Raw genomic sequence first — 20,998 nt, forward strand, 5'->3', positions numbered from 1 at the left:
TTTACCCCTCTTTTTTCTTTTTCTTTCTTAAAAAAATATATTTTATTTACATAGGTTTTTGAGGGAACAGATTGGTATTTGGTTACATGAGTAAGTTATTTAGTGGTGATTTGTGAGATTTTGGTGCACCCATTACCCAAGCAGTGTACACTGAACCGAATTTGTAGTATTTTTTCCCTCACTCCCTTCCCACCCTTTTTACCTGAATCCCCAAAATCCACTGTGTAATTCTTATGCCTTTACAGCCTCATAACTTAGCTCCCACTTATGAATGAGAACATATGATGTTTGGTTTTCCATTCCTGAGTCACTTCACTTAGAATAATAGTCTCCAATCCCATCCAGGTTGCTGAGAATGCCATTAATTCATTCCTTTTTATGGCTGAGTAGAATTCCATCATATGTATATACATATATACATACCAAGTTTCTTTATCCACTCATTGATTGATGGACATTTTTGTTGGTTCCACATTTTTGCAATTGCAAATTGTGCTGCTATAAACATGCATGTGCAAGTATCTTTTTTGTATAATGACTTCTTTTCTTCTGGGTGGATACCCAAAAGTGGGATTGCTGGATCAAATGGTAGTTCTACTTTTAGTTCTTTAAGGAATCTCCACACTAGTTTTCATAGTGGTTGCACTAGTTCACACTCCCACCAGCAGTGTAGAAGTGTTCCCTTTTCACGGCATTCATGCCAATATCTTTTTTTTTTTTTTATTATGGCCACTGTTGTAGGAGAAGGGTGGTGTCACATTGTGGTTTTGATTTGCATTTCCCTGATTGTTAGTGATGTTGAGTATTTTTACGTGTTTGTTGGCCATTGTATATCTTTCTTCAGTAATTGTCTATTCATGTCCTTTGCCCACTTTTTGATGGGATTGTTTGTTTGTTTTTTCCTTGCTAATTTGGTTGAGTTCATTATAGATTCTGGATATTAGTCCTTTGTCCGATGTATACATTGTGAAGAGTTTCTCCCACTCTGTGGGTTGTCTGTTTACTCTGCTGACTGTTCCTTTTGTCGTGCAAATGCTCTTTAGTTTAATTAAGTCCCAGCTATTTATCTTTGTTTTTATTGCATTTGCTTTTGGGTTCTTTGTCATGAACTCTTTCCTAAGCCAATGTTTAGAAGGGTTTTTCTGATGTTATCTTCTATAATTTTTATAGTTTCAGGTCTTAGATGTAAGTCCTTGATCCATCTTGAGTTGATTTTTGTATAAGGTGAGAAATGAGGATCCACTTTCATTCTTCTGCATGTGGCTTGTCAGTTATTCCAGCACCATTTGTTGAATAGGGTGTAATTTTTCCATGTTATATTTTTGTTTGCTTTGTCAAAGATCAGTTGACTGTAAGTATTTGGGTTTATTTCTGGGTTCTCTGTTCTGTTCTATTGTTTCATGTGCCTATTTTTATACCAGTACCATGCTGTTTTGGTGACTATGACTTTATAGTATAGTTTGAAATCAGGTAATGTGATGCCTCCAGACTTGTTCTTTTCGCTTAGTCTTGCTTTGGCTATATGGGCTCTTTTTGGTTCTATATGAATTTTAGGATTTTTTTTCTAGTTCTGTAAAGAATAATGGTGGGTTTTTTTTTTTTTTTTTTTTTTTTTTTTTTTTTTTTTGAGACGGAGTCTTGCTCTGTTGCCCAGGCTGGAGTGCAGTGGCCGGATCTCGGCTCACTGCAAGTTCCGCCTCCCGGGTTTACACCATTCTCCTGCCTCAGCCTCCCGAGTAGCTGGGACTGCAGGCACCCACCACCTCGCCCGGCTAGTTTTTTTGTATTTTTTTAGTAGAGACGGGGTTTCACCATGTTAGCCAGGATGGTCTCGATCTCCTGACCTCGTGATCCGCCCGTCTCGGCCTCCCAAAGTGCTGGGATTACAGGCTTGAGCCACTGCGCCTGGCCAATGGTGGTATTTTGATGGGAATTGCATGGGATTTATAGATTACTTTTGGCAGTATGGTCATTTTCACAATATTGATTCTACCCATCCATGAGCATGGGATGTGTTTCCATTTTTTTGTGTCATCTATGATTTATTTTAGCAGTGTTTTGTAATTTTCCTTGTAGAGATCTTTTACCACCTTGGTAGGTATATTGCTAAGTATTTAATTTTTTTCCAGTATTGTAAAAGGAGTTGAGTTCTTGATTTGATTCTCAGCCTGGTCGCTGTTGGTGTATAGGAGAGCTACTGATTTGTGTACATTAATTTTGTATCTGGATAGTTTGCTGGATTCTTTTATCAGTTCTAGGAGCTTTTTGGAGGGGTCTTTAGGGTTTTCTAGGTATACAATCATATCATCAGCAAACAGTGACAGTTTGACTTCTTCTTTACTGATTTGGATGCCCTTTTATTTGTTTCTCTTGTCTGATTGCTCGGCTAGAACTTCCAATACTATATTGAATAGAAGGGGTGAGACTGGGCATCCTTGTCTTGTTCTAGTTCTCAGAGGGAATGCTTTCAACCTTTCCCCTTTCAGTATTATGTCGGCTGTGGGTTGGTCATAGATGGCTTTTATTACATTGAGGTATGTCCCTTGTATGCTGATTTTGCTGAGAGTTTTAGTCATAAAGGGATGCTGGATTTTGTCAATTTTTTTTTTCTGCTTCTGTTGAGATGATCATGTGGTTTTGTTTTTAATTCTGTTTATATGCTGTACCACATTTATTGACTTGCATATGTTAAACCATCCCTGCATCCCTGGTATGAAACCCACTTGATCATGGTGGGTTAACTTTTTGATATATTGTTGGATTCAGTTAACTAGTATTTTGTTAAGGATTTTTGCGTCTATGTTCATCAGGGATATTGGTCTGTAGTTTTCTTTTTTGGTTATGTTCTTTCCTGGTTTTGGTATTAGGGTGATACTGACTTCATATAATGATTTAGGGAGGATTCCCTCATTCTCTATCTTGTGGAATAGTGTTAATAGGATTGGTACCAATTCTTCTTTGAATGTCTGGTAGAATTTAACTGTGAATCCATCTGGTCCTGGATTTTTTTTTTTTTGGTTGGAAATTTAAAAAATTACCATTTCAATCTCACAGCCTGCTATTGGTCTGTTCATGGTATCCTAATTCTTCCTGATGTAAGCTAGGAGGGTTGTATCTTTCCAGGAATTTATTCATCTTTTTTAGGTTTTTTAGTTTATGCATGTGCTGGTGTTGACAGTAGCCTTTAACGATCTTTAGTATTTCTGTGGTGTCAGTTGTAATATCTCCCATTTTGTTTCCAATTGAGCTTATTTGGATTTTCCCTCTTCATTTCTTGGTTAATCTTGCTAATGGTCTATCAATTTTATTTACTTTTTCAAAGAACCAGCTTTTTGTTATATTTATCTTTTGTCTTTTTTTGGTTTCAATTTCATTTAGTTCTGCTCTGGTCTTGATTATTTTCTTTCTTCTGCTGGGTTTGGGTTTGGTTTGTTCTTTTTTTTTTTTTTTTTTTTTTTTTGAGACGGAGTCTTGCTCTGCCGCCCAGGCTGGAGTGCAGTGGGGCGATCTTGGCTCACTGAAAGCTCCGCCTCCCGGGTTCACACCATTCTCCTGCCTCAGCCTCCTGAGTAGCTGGGACTACAGGCGCCCACCACCTCGCCCGCTAGTTTTTTGTATTTTTTAGTAGAGACGGGGTTTCACCGTGTTAGCCAGGATGGTCTCAATCTCCTGACCTTGTGATCCGCCCGTCTCGGCCTCCCAAAGTGCTGGGATTACAGGCTTGAGCCACCGCGCCTGGCCTGGTTTGTTCTTTTTTCTCTAGTTCCTTGAGGTGTGACCTTAGATTGTCAGTTTGTGCTCCTTCAGACTCTGGTGTAGGCATTTAGGGCTATGAACTTTCCTCTAAGCACCGCCTTTGCTGTATCCCAGAGGTTTTGATAGGTTGTGTCACTATTGTCGTTCAGTTTGAAGAATTTTTTAATTTCCATCTTGATTTCATTGTTGACCCAATGATCATTCAGGAGCACATTATTTAATTTCCATGTGTTTGCATGGTTTTGAAGGTTCCTTTTGGAGTTGATTTCCAGTTTTATTCCACTATTGTCTGAGAGAGTACTTGATATGATTTTAATTTTCTTAAACTTATTGAAACTTGTTTTGTGGCCTATCATATGGTCTATCTTGGAGAAAGTTCCATGCACTGATGAATAGCATGTATATTCTGTGGTTGTTGCGTAGAATGTTCTGTAGATATCTGTTAAGTCCATTTGTTCCCCCTTGGGAGGCTGAGTCAGGAGAATTGCTTGAAACTGGGAGGCAGAGGTTGCAGTTGGCCGAGATTACGCCACTATGCTCCAGCCTGGGTGACAGAGTGAGACTCCATCTCAAAAAAAAAAAAAAAAAAAAAAAAAAAAAAAAAAAAAAAAAAAGAATTTGGAGGTGGGGACTTTGGGAGGTAATTAGAATAAGAGTCAGTCGTAAAGGTAGGGGCTTCATGATGGAATTAATGCTCCTATAAAAAGTGGAAGACCCAGGAAAATGATCTCTATTTCCTTTTTTCTGTCTTGCCACCCCCTCCCAACCCTCCACTGTGTGCAGATACAGCAAGAAAGCAGGCATCTGCAAGAAAGCCCTCACGAGGACTAAATTAGTTGACACCTCCACCTTGGACTTCCCAGCTTCCAGAACTGTGAGATATAGATTTCTATTGCTTAAGTCACCAAGGCTAAGGTGTTTTTAATAGCAGCCCAAACCCAGGAATATATCATCTGACTCACTGTTTTGAATGAAACTCTTCAGTTTCTCCATCAACTTAGCTGGCAGCTCCTGTCCCCAGCAGCATCAGAAGCCCCAAGAAAAGAGCTCCAGGAGGGGCTCAACCTGCATGGGGGGCAGCCTCAATGTCAGGTCCTGGATGGCAGGTGAGGCCTCAGTGACACAACCACCAATGTGAAAGTGTAAGAGTTTCTAACTACTTACAGATACTGGAAAGCACAGGGCACACTTGGAGACCATGGACACCGGGGTTGGAGAGCCTAGACAGGGAGGAGAGAAGGGAACTGTAGGCCAATGGCTTTATTGGGTCCAGGGTGTTGTTGATAGGTTTCCAGAAGGGAGCTTTGATGGGTGTGTTTAAAGAAGCAAACACTGGGGCAAGAAGATCACGCTGTGGCTGAGAGGTGGACACTTTAAATTGGAGGGCAAATGTCAGAACTGTTTCAGTTTAAAGGAAGCAGCTGGAGAGAGGGGAGCCCAGCACACTATGCAGGAGAGAAGCCTCTAAGATTTTATCTCTGGCCACCAACTGGAGCCATTTGGACCGGGCACAGTAATGGAAACTCTGTGATAGTGACAAATACGGGAATCACTCTGATGTGTTGCAGTTAAATTTACACCTTAAAAAATGGATGCCAAGACAACATAAACAAGACCCAGGGACACCAACAGGGTATGGTGTTGTGCCCCAAAGTCAGGGTCCTGGGTTCTTATCCAAGTGAGAAATAAAGATAACTTTTCCCTGCTCCCTCTCTCCTCCCCTGACACTGATCTTCCCACCCTGCACCTCCCTCTTCTGCTCCCAAACCCTCACCCAGTGCTCAGTCCCAGATATCACTGCCCCCAGGGCATGTGCAGTGCAGCCCACTGCACATAAACACAAACTCACAGAAGGTGATGACAATTTGTGTTTGGGACATCTGATTGTGAAAGAGGGAGGACAGCCTACTTGCAGCCACAGAGACTGAAACTGGAACGTGCTGGAACATGCGGTGTTTGGTTTTCTGTTCCTGTGTTAGTTTGCTGAGAATAATGGTTTCAAGCTTCATCCATGTCCCTGCAAAGGACATGAACTCATCCTTTCTTATAGCTGTCTTGTATTCCATGGTATATATGTGCCACATTTTCTTTATCCAGTCTATCATTGACAGGCATTTGTGTTGGTTCCAAGTCTTTGCTGCTGTAAATAGTGCTGCAATAAGCATACGTGTACATGTGTGTTTATAGTAGAATGATTTATAATCCTTTGGGCATATACCCAGGAATGGGATTGGTGGGTCAAATGGTATTTCTTGTTCTAGATCCTTAAGGTATTGCCACACTGTCTTCCACAATGGTTGAACTAATTTACACTCCCACCAACAGTGTAAACATGTTCCTATTTCTCCACAACCTCTCCAGCATCTGTTGTTTCCTGACTTTTCAATGATTCCAGTCTAACTGGCGTAAGACGGTATCTTATTGTGGTTTTGATTTGCATGTCTTCACTGACCAGTGATGATGAGCTTTTTCCGTATGTTTGTTGGTCAATAAATGTCTTCTTTTGAGAAGTACCTGTTCATATCCTTCTCCCATTTTTGGTGGGGATGTTTGGTTTTTTCTTATACATTTGTTTAAGTTCCTTGTGGATTCTGGATATTAGCCCTTTGTCGGATGGATTGATTGTAAAATTTTTCTCCTATTCTGTAGGTTGCCTGTTCATTCTGATGAGTTTCTTTTGCTGTGCAGAAGCTCTTTAGTTTCATTAGATCCCATTGGTCAATTCTGGCTTTTGTTTCCATTGCTTTTGGAGTCATGAAGTCTTTGCCCATGCCTATGTCCTGAATGGTATTGCCTAGGTTTTCTTCTAGGGTTTTTATGGTTTTAGGCCTTACATTTAACTCTTTAATCCATCTTGAGTTAATTTTTGTATAACATGTAAGGAAGGGGTCCAGTTTCAGTTTTCTGCATATGGCCAGACAGTTTCCCCAACACCATTTATTAAATAGGGAATCCTTTCCCCATTTCTTGTTTATGTTAGGTTTGTCATGGTTGTAGGTGTGTGGTGTTACTTCTGAGGCCTCTGTTCTGTTACATTGGTCTATATATCTGTTTTGGTGCCAGTACAATATTTTTTTTGGTTACTGTAGCCTTGTAGTATAGCTTGAAATCAGGTAGTGTGATGCCTCCAGCTTTGTTCTTTTTGCTTAGGATTGTCTTGGCTATACAGGCGCTTTTTTGGTTCCATATAAAATTTAAATTAGTTTTTTTCTAATTCTGTGAAGAAAGTCAATGGCAGCTTGATGGGGATAGCATTGAATCTACACATTACTTTGGGCAGTATAGCCATTTTCATGATATTGATTCTTCCTATCCACGAGCATGGAATGTTTTTCCATTTGTTTGTGTCTTCTCTTATTTCCTTGAGCAGTAGTATATAGTTCTCCTTGAAAAGGTCCTTCACATCCCTTGTAAGTTGTATTCCTAGGTATTTTATTCTTTGTAGCAATTGTGAATGGGAGTTCACTCATAATTTGGCTCTCTGTTTGTCTATTATTGGTGTATAGGAATGTTTGTGATTTTTGCACATTGATTTTGTATCCTGAGACTTTGCTGAAGTTGGTTATCAGCTTAAGGAGATTTTGGGCTGAGATGATGGGGTTTTCTAAATATACAATCATGTCATCTGCAAACAGAGACAATTTGACTTCCTCTTTTCCTATATGAACACCCTTTATTTCTTTCTCTTGCCTGATTGCCCTGGCCAGAACTTCCAATACTATGTTGAATAGGAGTGGTGAGAGAGGGGATCCTTGTCTTGTGCCTATTTTCAAAGGGAATGCTTCCAGTTTTTGCCCATTCAGTATGATATTGGCTGTGGGTTTGTCATAAATAGCTCTTATTATTTTGAGACACGTTCCCTAAACACCTAGTTTATTGAGAGTTTTTAGCATGAAGGGTGTTGAATTTTATCAAAAGCCTTTTCTGCATCTATTGAGATAATCATGTGGTTTTTGTCATTGGTTTTGTTTATGTAATGGATTATGTTTATTGATTCGTATATGTTGAACCAGCCTTGCATCCCAGGGATGAAGCCATCTTGATCATGTTGGATAAGTTTTTGATGTGCTGCTGGATTCGGTTTGGCAATATTTTATTGAGGATTTTCGCATTGATGTTCATCAGGGATATTGGCCTGAAATTTTCTTTTTTGGTTGTCTCTTTGCCAGGTTTTGGTATCAGGATGATGCTGGCCTCATAAAATGAGTTAGGGAGGAGTCCCTCTTTTTCTATTGTTTGGAATAGTTTCAGAAGGAATGGTACCAGCTCCTCTTTGTACCTCTGGTGGAATTTGGCTATAAATCCGTCTGGTCCTGGGCTTTTTTTTTTTTTTTTTCCTGGTTAGTAGGCTATTAAATACTGCCTCAACTTCAGAACTTGTTGTTGGGCTCTTCAGGGATTCGACTTCTTCCTGGTTTAGTCTTGGGGGAGTGTATGTGTCCAGGAATTTATCCATTTCTTCTAGTACCTTTTGAAACCAAAAACACATTCTACTTTTTATAATATACTTTGATATAGGGTTTTAAAAATATCTGTTTTAATCACATACCGTAATTACATAAGAAGCTCCTAGTAATCCTTTGATATGGTTTGGATCTGTGTCTCTGCCCAAATCTCATATCAAATTGTAATCTCCAATGTTGGAGGTGTGGCCAGGTGAGAGGTGATTGAAACATGGGGGAGGTCTCTCATGATATAACATCGTTGCCCTTGGTGCTGCCATAATAATTGAGAATTCTTGTGAGATCTGATTGTTTAACCATGTGTAGCACCTCCCCCTTGCTCTCCTCTTCTTGCTTCCATCGTGTGAGATTCCTTGCTCCCTCTTTGCCTTCCCCCATTGTAAGTTTTCTGAGGCCTCCCCAGAAGCAGAGCAGGTGCCAGAATTGTGCTTCCTGTACAGCCTGCCAAACCATGGGTGAATTCGACCTCTTTTCTTTTTCTTTTTTAATTAATTAATTAATTTATTTTTCAGATGGAGTTTTGCTCTGTCGCCCAGGCTGATGTGCAGTGGCGTGATCTCGGCTCACTGCAACCTCTGCCTCCCCGGTTCATGCCATTCTCCTGCCTCAGCCTCCCCAGTAGCTAGGACTACAGGTGCCCGCCACCATGCCGGGCTAATTTTTTGTATTTTTAGTAGAGATGGGGTTTCACCGTGTTAGCCAGTATGGTCTCGATCTCCTGACCTTGTGGTCCACCTGCCTCAGTCTCCCAAAGTGCTGGGATTACAGGCATGAGCCACCGCACTCGGTGTCAATCTCTTTTCTTTATAAATTACCCAGTCTCAGATATATCTTGGTAGCAACATGGGAACAGACTAATACACCCTTATATTCAGTAGAACAAACTAGAAAGTAAGCAGTTCTAACTATGTACCTGATGTGAAGCTCAGGACAAAGAACAGAGCTATGAAGATAATGCCTGGAACCTCTCCCAGCCTGGCCAAGAGGCATAGCTGGGACATGGACTGGCTGTTGTTCCCAGGCTTTGCTATGGTTACATCTCTTGAACTCAGAATCTAAGAGCTCAAATCTAAAGACACAGGACTACAGACAAATTAAAGAAATGTGTATATGCAGAGCAGCTGTTTGATGACCTTAAAACATTTAGTAGGCATTATAAACCTGTCTGCCAACAGACCCAGGCACAAATATCTAAATTAAATTCTGAAGACATTTCTACTTTATTTTACCAATAATTTAAAAACCATCTTTATTTAAAGATTACTAAAATTGCATGAACTGAAAAGCATTTGTACTTATTTACTTTATGAGTACTCATTTATCTTTACATTAAATTGATACCATGTGTAAACTACATACAAACATATGGATAGACATATACATATATGTAATGTAACATATTGCATATACATGTACCCATAAAGATAGAGGGTGACAAAAAGACTTTAGAGTTTTAATTTTAGGACTTTAAGTATGAGATGGGTAAAACTCAGTATTTTAAAAGGACAGTTGGATTCAAATTGTGCCTTTGTAAATGAAAAAGGTAACGTTTATCTGAAGAAGCCCTTACTGAGTTTTAGAAAAAATGGGTAGCAAATTTACATCTCAAAACACAAAAAGGGATAGAATTTAAGCTTTTACAAGAAGGAATTTGGATGTGTTCAAGAAAGATTAAAAATAGATGCTAAGTTAACACAAGAATGATAGAAATTTACCATAAGATTTTATAAGAAAACTAATTTTATTTTAATAGGTAGCTTTACTTTGGTCTCTGTTTACCAACTGGACCACTGAGCTCAGGACAGAGCCCATTAAAGAAGAGGGATGACAAAGTCTTTGCAATGTTTAGATACTAATAATTTAAATATGTGAAAAGAAGGGAGAGGACCTAGACCATTAAAAATCAAGGATTTCATTGAATCCCAGGTCCCCGAGAAGAGTAAAATGCCATGGGAACCATAATGTGCAACACTTCCACAGTTTACTTTGCTACAAAGGCATTTTTCTCATTGTTTAAACTGTGTCTTTCTTATCTAAACATGCAAAGATATAAGTAGTCTTCTGAAGTAGTAATCATTTATTATAACCACGGTTAGTCACCTCCCAAACCACAGATTTACCACTGACACAGAAGCCAGCACACAAACAAGTTGAAGCATTTGTACAGTACAAAGTAATCTCTGATGCCCCTAAAAGCCAGAGGTCAGGTAACACAACAGAAAACAGAGCAGAGTTTTAGACCTGAAAGGAATCCATTCACTTACAATTCTTGGGGTTCCATGTGGAAAAACAGAGAATCCTCCCAAACAGAAAAGTCTGTGGCATCTTTCCTGTTTTCCCTAAGTGGTCCCAGGCTGTTCAGAATTCTTTAGGTCCCCTCGTGTGGCATCAAGGGTAGCAAGAGGGAGACAAAGAGAGGAATGAATAAAAGAACAATTGTTAAGAAAGGAACAGAGAGACTAAGCACATGATTTAAAATGATTCCAGTCACCTGAAAAAAAAATTCAAGAAACAAATAAGAAAAGGAGAAAAGTGAAGCAGCATAATTGTCTGGGGTAAATACCCAAGATTTATTGTCTCATAGCCACAGAAACTAGGTTCAGAGTGGAAGTTTAATAGGTGAAAGAAAGAGAAGAGCTCTCTGCAGCAGAGAGGGGTCCTGGAGAAATGGGTTGCTGTTTCTGTGGTGAAATGCAGCAGGTTTTATAGATGAACTTGAGGAGGTGGTGTCTGATTTACAAAGGGCATGAGGGATTAGTCAGACCAGGTGTTCCATTTGCGTAAGGTGCAAAAAACTGGTTAGGTCTAGGTGTACCATTTGCATAGGGTGTGAACATCTGGCTTCCCCCACTCTAATCTTTTATTATGCGGATGGGTTTTCTACCTGGCTGGCACCATGTTGCCAGTTTCTTTACTGTACATGTGGTGACAAAGAAAAGGAAAGATGGAGCCTCCATGTTGAACATGTCTGGCTGCTGCTGCCGCCCCCCACCCCACCCACTGCCCCGCCCTGGTAGCTCCTTTCTGTTGGCACAGCTGCTGGCATTCACCTGTGCAAGATTCCAGCTTGCTTATCTATTTCTGCAGTTCGATTTTTTAGGCTGCTCTTTGTTAGGAAAGAAATGTTTTGGGGGCTGCTTTTTTATTAAAAGAGAAATTTCACCAAGGACTCTGTTTCTCTTACTATCTGCCTAAGTACTTTCTTTCTATCTCCTGTATCATATTTCCCCCCTCAGAAGTAGTAACCCTAACTGCTGTTAAGGGGTGTTGGACAATGGCTCTTTCTGGCTACTTCCTGCTGAAAAGGGGTGTAGTGTGAGAAACAACAGTTAAGTCTCCTCCTGAGGTCAATCTAAGGGTCCTCAGAAGAGATGCATGTCCATGTGTGGTTTCATTGTGTGCAGCACTATTTGGAGTTTAATAGCTTCTAGGTGAGAAGAGATAAATGTTACAAGATGGTTTAGGTATAGAGTTTGAATATGAGTATTAAGATTACCTTTGGTAGTGGGGGTACTATAGGTCACAACCATGACAGTAGAGTTTGATACTTGTCAACTGTTCTGATGGGTTGCAATACTGATTTCCTCCACCAGATGTCACTGCATCTTACCAGAAGCATTAATATAGAAGCAACTTTCTTTTAATTTTTTTCTTTTTGAATAAGTGGCATTGGATTGGGTGTCGAGAGTAACTTTAGTGTTAACTTTGGTTAAATCTTTTCTGTAACTATTAGTCCTGCTATAAAGATGATAATTAGGTAGAATGTTACAGAAATTAGAATTTTCCATCCAGTATTTCACATTGTGAGTGCCACAGTGTATAGTCATGCTGCAAATAGTAGAGTGAGTATAACAATTTCTGCAAGGGTGGTGTAGTAAATAATTTCCATCTAAAATTTTGCTCCCCAAGATACAGAATTTCCCTTTTGGGGTCTATGAAATTACAAATGTAATCCCATGGATAATCAAAATCTCCCTGCAAGTATGTGTCAAAAAGAAGTTCTAGTATCTGGAGGCGAATCTTGAGAGGAAAGGTATAAATGACAAAGTATTTGGTGAGGTAGGGGTGGAACTGAGGAGGATGAGTAGCCTTCACTCAGTTACTTATCTTTTATGATTTTCAGCTTAAGTTCTCCTATCTCTTCACATTGATACCTGGGACATTCCTCTAGGCTGTCAGGGGTTGCTCCCTCAGTTTTCCAGACTTTGACTCAAGTGTCACGTATCAAGGAGTCAATACCTGTAACTTTTACCACTGAGGGTGTTGAAAGAAGAACAGTGTAACTTTCTTCCCAGCTTGAGCTTAGGGAAGGAGAGAGAGAAGGGAGAGCTTTCCTAATACCAAATCTCCTGGGTTAAATAAAGGTGGTCTTATTTTCTGGAGTTGGGCTTCTGCTGGTTGTGTTAATTTCTGTTGAAAGTGAGCCAGAGAGGTTACATGTTTAATCAATTCAAAGGTTTAATAGAAAGTCATTGGTAAGGCTGGGCGTGGTGGCTCACGCCTGTAATCCCAGCACTTTGGGGGGCTGAGGCGGGTGGATCACCGGAGGTCAGGAGTTTGAGACCAGCCTGGCCAACATGGTGAAACCCTGTCTCTACTAAAAATAAAAGAAAATAACTGGGTGAGGTGGCAGGCACCTGTAATCCCAGCTACTTGGGAGGCTGAGGCAGGAGAATGGCTTGAACCCAGGAGGCAGAGGTTGCAGTGAGTGGAGATTGTGCCACTGCACTCCAGTCTGGGTGACAAGAGCAAAACTGTCTTAAAAAAAAAAAAAAAAAAAGTCATTGGTAAGGAAAGGTCATCCATACAGCATTTCGAAAGGGCTTAGGCCTAACTTTGAAAAGGTATTTCTTAGCCGCAGTAAAGCCATGGGAAGAAGAGCAACCCAAGGAAAGTGAGTTTCTTGGAACTGTTTTCTGAGGTGTCTTTTGATAATATCATTTGTCTTTTCTACCTTTCCTGAGAATGGGGGTCTCCAAACACAATGGAGATGGCACTATATGCCTAATGCCTTTGAGACCCCCTGTGTGATGGCTGCCTTAAATGAGGGGCCACTGTCAATTTTGAGGTACTTAGGTAGACCAAAGCAGGGAGTTTTTTAAATTAGCTAACACTTTTATTACCTCAGAGGCCTTTTCTGTAAGGCATAGAAATGCTTCTACTTAGTTAGTGAAAGTATCTACCTATACCAGGAGGTATTGGATGCCCTTCATCTTTGGCATGTGGGTGAAGTCTATCTGCCAGTACTCCCCTGGATAGCTTCTCATCCTTTAAGTTTGAGGAGGAAGAAGCCACCTGTTGGAATTATTTTTAAGACAGACTTCTCAAGCATGAACAACCTGCTCAACTGTTTTTAATAAGTTCTCTCCTGAAAACAATCTCTGGGCACACTAAGTTTTATCATTTCTCAAGTGACAATCTTGGTGAAAGATATTAAGGGTGTTCCACTGGCTGGAGTCTGGCAAGTGGAGTTTGCCATCCTCTGACTATTCCCATCCTGAGGGCTGGAAAGTGTACCTTGAGAGATGGCCCAATCTATCTCTGCAGGGGAGTACTGAGGCTTAATTTTTCTTATGGAGCCTTCCCAGATTAGAGAGCCTTTTAGTGTGTTAAGATCCTGAGGCTTTCTTGCCATTGACTTGGCTACCTGATCAGCTAACTTGTTTCCTTTGGCAAAGTCATCTGTTCCCTTCTGATGTCCCTTACAATGCATTACTGCTACCTCTTGTGGAAGGAAAACTGAGGATAATAACCTGTTAATTTCCCAATGGTATTTTATATGAGATCCATTAGTGGTAAGACTCTTTCCTTCCAAATTGCAGCATGACCATGGAGAACTAAGAAAGCATACTTGGAGTCAGTGTAAATGTTAGCTACCTTTCCCTTGCTTAATTCAAGTGTTCTTGTAAGAGCTATCAGTTCAGCTGGTTGAGCATTTGTGCCTGGAGAGAGGGGCCCACTTTCAGTAATATCATTCAGAGTGATTATGGCATATCCTGCCTTATGGACTCTGCTTTACAAAGAAACTTCCATCTGTGAAGAGGATCCAGTTTGGATTTTCTAGAGGAGGTTCCCTGAGATCCTCCCTGGCTATGCAGGTCTATACCACAACTTCTTCATAGTCATGTTCAGGTTCCTCGGAGAGGAAAGTGGCTAGGTTTAGGTGAGAACAAGCTTTCAATTGGATTGTAGACCTTTCTAATAGCAGAGCATAATATTTAAGGAGCAAGCTATCTGTTAGCTAAAGGCTTCCCCTAGAAGAAGCCTTGTTACATTATGTGGGGTATAAAGAAGTCTTGTTACATTATGTGGGTTATAAAGAGTTAAGCCATTTCCAAGGGTTAATTTGGTGGCCTTCAATACGAGTAGGGCCACTGTGGCAACTGCTCGGAGGCATGCTGGCCATTCTTTAGCCATCAAATCAAGTTCCTTGCTCAGGTAGCCCACTGGCTGTTGAGCTGGTCCTTGGGCTTGAGTTAAAACTCCCAGGGCCATTCCCTGCATTTCTGATATATAAAGATTGGAGGCCCTCCCTATGGGAAAGCTGAGGGATGGTGCCTTAAGTAAGGCTTATTGTAGCTGGTTGAAGACCTTTTGAGCTTCAGGTTCCCAGGTTAGAAAATGAGTTTTAGCCACTTGAGTTTCTTTTATTAGGTGGGATAAGGGATGTTCTATCTCACCATTCCTAGGTATCCATAGTCTGCAAAATCCTGTAATGCCCAAAAATCCTTAGTTGCTTGAGGGTTTTAGGGAGGGGGAAAAAGGAAATGGACTTAATCCTTTCTTCCTCTAATGCTCTGGTCCTTCCAGACAATATTAAGCCTAGGTACTTCACTGAGGTTTGGCAAAGCTGGGTCCTGGATTTTGAAACCTTATATTCTCTGTCTGCTAAGAAATTAAGAAGAGTTTTCAGTACCTTCCTGAGAAGCTTCCTCAGTTGCAGCATGGAGCAGCATATCACCCATATATTGCAAGACCCTGACCTGAGGATGGGACAACTCAGAGAGGTCCTTTGACAGTGCCTGTCAGAAGAAGTGAGGACTATCTCAAAATCCCTGAGGCAGCACCATCCATGTTAACTGGGTGGTCTGGCCAGAGGGATCTTCAAAGGCAACAAGTATTGAGAGTGAGGATGTCATGGTATACAGAAAAAGCCATCCTTTATATCTAGGATTGTGAACAATTTAGTTCCCCCAGGTATTTGAGTTAGCAAGATATAGGGATTAGGGACCACTGGATAAATTGGGACGATGGCCTTATTAACGAGGCAGAGGTCCTGAACTAGTGTCCATTCCCCGTTGAATTTTTGCATTCCTAATATTGGGGTGTCGTAGGAGCTGTTACAGGGTTTGAGGAGGACTCAACCTATTCTTCCTTGAACTACCCATGCTTCTGGGTTAGTATTAGCTTCCACTGGGGGAGACAAAGTATTTTTCCTGGGGCTATAAGGATGTTGGCCCCTATGTGAGTAAAAATATTTCTACCTAATAAAGCAGTGGAACTTTCAGACATACTTAAGAAGGCATGTATAAATGATAGGTCTCCCACTCTACAACTAAGGGGTTGAGAAAAACACCGGGTTAGAACCTTTCCTGAGATGTCTATCACAGTCATGCTACAGGAAGAGGGCAGGCCTGGATTAGTGAGGAGAGAGGCTGGCTCCAGTGTCCAGAAGGAGGTCCACCCTTCTTTTAATTTCCAATATCACCTGGGGTTCCTGTGCAGTAATGGAAGCTTGAGCTGCCGGAGCCAAGGGTTTGAATCCTGGGACCCATCGGTCCCATTGGACCATCTGTGAAACTGATTCTGATCTGAGTGACCTCCATCTCCAGGGGCAGTCTGATGGAATGGGCGCTGTCCAGGTTCCTGCCCTCTCTGGAAGCTTGATAATGAGGAACCCTGATGTGTCACTATGGAGGAGGCTGTGGGAAAAAGCTGTTTCTCAGGGCTGCCTGGATCACAAGGTGGGGGCACTTTTGACTTGGCTGGGCCTGTGAATTACAGGAATTCTGCTCCATGTCAGCAACCAGCTCTTTCAACTTGTGTTCCTCTTTGTAGCCGATTCTCTTGCCTGATTCCTGAGCCTGTTCTAGAGTCCTCCTCACAATGCCTGATGGTCAGGGCTGTGTGTGGAGAGCTAATGAAGGGTCTTGTGTGCTCACACAGAGTGTCCAGAGGACAGGCTTCATGACCTCCCCTGCCCCAACCCCACAACAAGATCTGGATAGTGGGCCGGGTCAGATAAAGTCAGAATCCCCAGCAAGGGTGTGTGTCCTGGCAGTGCTGAGGTCTATGCCCCAGATTAACTCTCAGTGTCTTTGCAAATACATTTATGTTTTGCATGCATTGTTGGCTGGGCAGTCTCATGTCTCTAAATTCTTGTATCACTCTGTGGATAAGGTAATAAAGAGTCTGCGTGTGAGTATATAAAAGCTATCTGATCAGGGTGGGTGTGTTTTACATAGTGGATTTGTTTTTCACCAAAGACGTTTCAAAAAGTTATGACAGAGTGTATGTATAGACGCACATGCATATTTATATGTGTTAGATGTTAATATATTTATATAAATTTAATATATGTATAAATGTACATATATTTCTATATAATGTACCATTTTAACCACTTTAAAATATGCAATCAAATAAAATTAACCACACACAGTGTTACATTACCATCACCACTATTTATCCTAGACAATTTTTATCATTTTAAACTAAAGGTCTATATCTTTTAAGTAATAGCTCCCAATTTTTTTTTATGAGTAAATTTTTATTTTTATTTATTTTTATTTTTTTAAATTAATTAATTATTATTATTATACTTTAAGTTCTAGGGTACATGTGCATAAAGTGCAGGTTTGTTACATATGTATACTTGTGCCATGTTGGTGTGCTGCCCCATCAACTCGTCAGCACCCATGAACTCGTCATTTACATCAGGTATAACTCCCAATGCAATCCCTCCCCCCTCCCCCCTCCCCATGATAGGCCCCGGTGTGTGATGTTCCCCTTCCCGAGTCCAAGTGATCTCATTGTTCAGTTCCCACCTATGAGTGAGAACATGCGGTGTTTGGTTTTCTGTTCTTGTGATAGTTTGCTAAGAATGATGGTTTCCAGCTGCATCCATGTCCCTACAAAGGACACAAACTCATCCTTTTTTATGGCTGCATAGTATTCCATGGTGTATATGTGCCACATTTTCTTAATCCAGTCTGTCACTGATGGACATTTGGGTTGATTCCAAGTCTTTGAATAGCTCCCTATTTTTTCCACCCTAGACCTTGATAATCTCTAGTCTACTCTCTGTCTCTATGAATTTACCTATTCTTGATGTTTCATATAAATGGAATCATACACATACGTCATTTTGCTTCTGGTATATTTCACTTATCATAATGTTTTCAAGGTCTATGAATGTTCCAGTGTGTGTCAGAGTTTTGTTCCTCTTTATGGCAGATTAACATTCTGTCGTATGTATCACCACATTTGTTTATTCATGTATTGATGAGCACTTGGATTGTTTTCACAATTTCTCTTTTGTGAGTAATGCTGCAATCAACATTCCCATATAAGTACCTGTTTGAGTCCCTGGATTCAATTCTTTGGGTATATAGCTAGGAATGGATGCTGTTTCATATGAGAATTCTGTGATTAGCTTCTTGAGGAACAGCACAACTGTTTCTCCTAGTGGCTGTACATTTTTATAATCTCACCAGCAATGTATGAGGATTCCAAATTCTACATAAGGCTTTCACTTGTTATTTAACATTTTAAAAGAATGTTAGCCATATTTGTAGGTGTAGTGTGGGATCTCATTGTGGCTTTGACTTTGTATTTTCCTAACGACTAATGATGTTGAGTTTCTTTTCATGTCCCTCTTGATGATTTCCATATTTTCTTTGAAGAAATGTCTATTTGAGTCCTTTGCCCATTTATATAAATTGGGTGGTTTGTCTTTTTGTTATTGAATTGTAGCAGTTCTTTATATATTCTGGGCATGAAACCATTATCTGAGTGATTTGCAACTATTATGTCTCATTCTGTGTTTGGTCTTTTTATTTTCTTGATAATATCCTTTGATGCACAAAAGGCTTACATCTTTAGCCCAGTTTATCTGTTTTTCCTTTTTGTTTCTCATGCATTTGGGTCATACCTGAGAATGCATTGCACATTTGAGGTCATTAAGTTTTACCCTTATATCTCTTTATTTTGTTTTTCCAAACGATTGCATTTATTATAAACAAGAGTACAGACCATAGACTCAGAAACACAACAGATTCGAAGCTAAGACAGCTCTGGTGAAACAGTAATAGAGGTAAGAGGAACACTGAAGTATTCATGTCTGGGCCAGAGCTACCATCCAGGGCCCCACACTCCACCTTTGGTCCAGATGGCCCCTTGGCCCAGGTGTCCCTGCTGCCAGAACACCCTGGACTGGGGTACAGGAGTTGCATATTGCATGAGGTTGGTGTCAGGGGAAGCAGGGACTCACAGTTGCCAGGTTGTCCATCTCCTCTGAACCAATTTCCCTCCACAACCCTGGGATTTCAGTCTCATATCAACTATCATGTTTTAAAACAGAAAACAGGCAAAATGTTTGGTTAAAATGAAATGAAAACACTGCAGGCAAGAGACCTGAGTGTGCTGGTGGACAGGAGCCCTGCTCACCTGTGGGAAGGGCAGGGCCAGCAAGGGCAGCAGAGCTCCCTGTGGGCAGCTAGGCTTTGTGTGGATGTGGCCCTCCGGGTGGTCCCAGGGAAGATGCAGGGACAGGGGACAGTCCAGGCAGACAGCTATCAGGTGAGTAGGGCTCTGCCTGAGGTGTTCTGGCATCAGGGGACTACCTGACCCCCAACAGACATGACACAGGCTCCAGGGAGCAATGGGACATCTGCCTAAAGGATCAAAGCCCAACTTGGTCAGATCCCAAGCTTTGCCTGCATCACCTCGAGCAGCAACTGGCTACGCTGCCGAAACCGGGACACATCTGCATCATACAGAAAGCTGCACCATCCTGGTGTGACAGGCCATACTTGGTCACCCTAGGGTAAGCTGGAGAAGAACTCCAGATGTGCCCTGGAGAAACCCCCACCTCTCAGGGGCCACCTCACAGGGTGCCCCCACCACCCCATTCTTTGAGTTTGGCTTGAGATTTTAGGAAGCATAATTTCAGGTGAGGAAGAGAACAAAGTCTGGTCCCAGCCCACTCTGGCAAGGATCATTCCCCACCTCCTCGGCATCAGAGGAACCCACATATACAGGCAGCACACACACAGCACACCTGGGCCATAAGGAACCGTGCCTGAACACCACTCACACACAACATAACCAAGTGGCAGCCACAGAGGCCGGGAGATGCTCAGAGGGCTGCCTTCGGGGCATCCATGTAGGCCGGGTTGTAAGGAGGCTGGCTGGCCGGGTAGGGCACGGTTGCTCCTCCAGCCAGGGTCTCATGGTAGGCTGGCAGGCCCATGGGCTGGGCCGGGTAAGGTGGTGGGTACTGCATTGGGTAGGGTGCTGCTGGCATCCCTGGCTGAGGCAGCATGGTGTGGTAGCCCTGGTAGCTTGCTCCAGGGTAGCTGGGCGGCACACTTGGAGGCTGAGGATAAGGGGTGTGCACCACAGTGGTGGATGTGATGGTGGTGACAACCGGACGTGGTCAGTGGCAGGTCTTGTATAGGCAGCAGCAGGAGCAGGTGAAGCAGGTGATGATAGTGATGACAGACAGCACAAAGATGGTCAGGCCAACGGTCAAGGTTGCTCCGAACCCCATGTTAGCCTCTGCATTCACCCAGAGGCCTCCTGTACCCCTGGGCTTCCCCTCTTCCCTTCATGGGCCACTCAGATTCAACTTCCTCCCCTTTTGGAGAAAAGGAAAGCAAATCTCCAGATGATGTCGGCCACAGGAAGCACCTCCTATGTCTCTTTCTAATATGTTTTTATGGTTATAGATCTTATAATTAACTCACTGATCTATTTTTAGATAATTGTTTGATATGGTTGGAAGCATAGTTCTCTAAGTTTATTGTATTGCGTGTGGTTATCTAGTTGTTTCCGCACCGTTATTTAAGAGGATGATTGTTCCTCCATTAAATTATCTTGACACCCTTATGCAAGAGCAATGAACTATAAGGGTGAGGATTTATTTCTGGACTCTCGATTCTATCCCTTTGGTCCCTATTTGTATTCTTATGCCAGCAGCTTCTGTTTTTAATAGTTGTAATGTTTTGTGAGATTTCAAATAAGAAAGTTCAAGTTCTACAATTTGTTTTGGCAAAATTGTTTTGGCTATTTCAAGGGTACTTTTTTGAAAAGCAAGGAGGTCCATTTCTGTGTTCTTTCAGCAGGAAATTTTGCTGTCTAGGGATCTTTTCAGGAACTTTATCAAAGTAGGTAAATTATCACCACTTCCTTTGCTGAGGTACTGTGTTAAAATGTGTGTTATCTCCCGTTGAGGAATTGAGAGACCCTGGAAGCACTTGCCCATGTGGTGAGGGACAGTGAGCTCCTTAAAGAGGGTCACAGAAGACATTGCTTTGGGACACAATGTTGTCAGGGGAGCTGTGTGCATCTCTACTTCTTTATTTTTTGTACAAGTTGCATCTCTGCTGGACATACTAGATATTGAAATCTTTGTTCATTCTCTTGGTTCTGGGTTGGCTGACCTGTCAGCTGGAGCTGGAGGACATGCCTGGCAGGGGAGTGACCCCCATGGGAAAGAGCAGGGCTCAGCAGAATGAAAGCAGCTGGGACCCAGAGAAGCCAGGGAGGTCCGACTC

The 20,998-nt window shown here is 41.6% G+C and overlaps 1 long non-coding RNA gene and 1 pseudogene across 1 annotated transcript in view; one reads left to right on the top strand and one right to left on the bottom strand.

Moving 5' to 3' along the window:
• Positions 1-20,998, top strand: part of LOC105495256 (uncharacterized) — a 231,937-nt gene that overhangs the window by 176,226 nt on the left and 34,713 nt on the right. The window lies entirely within an intron of this gene.
• LOC139360550 (protein shisa-5 pseudogene) lies at positions 19,579-20,057 on the bottom strand (annotated as a pseudogene).

This window comes from Macaca nemestrina, chromosome 20 (assembly GCF_043159975.1).
Source record: "Macaca nemestrina isolate mMacNem1 chromosome 20, mMacNem.hap1, whole genome shotgun sequence".
In the NCBI taxonomy this organism is placed as follows: domain Eukaryota; kingdom Metazoa; phylum Chordata; class Mammalia; order Primates; family Cercopithecidae; genus Macaca; species Macaca nemestrina.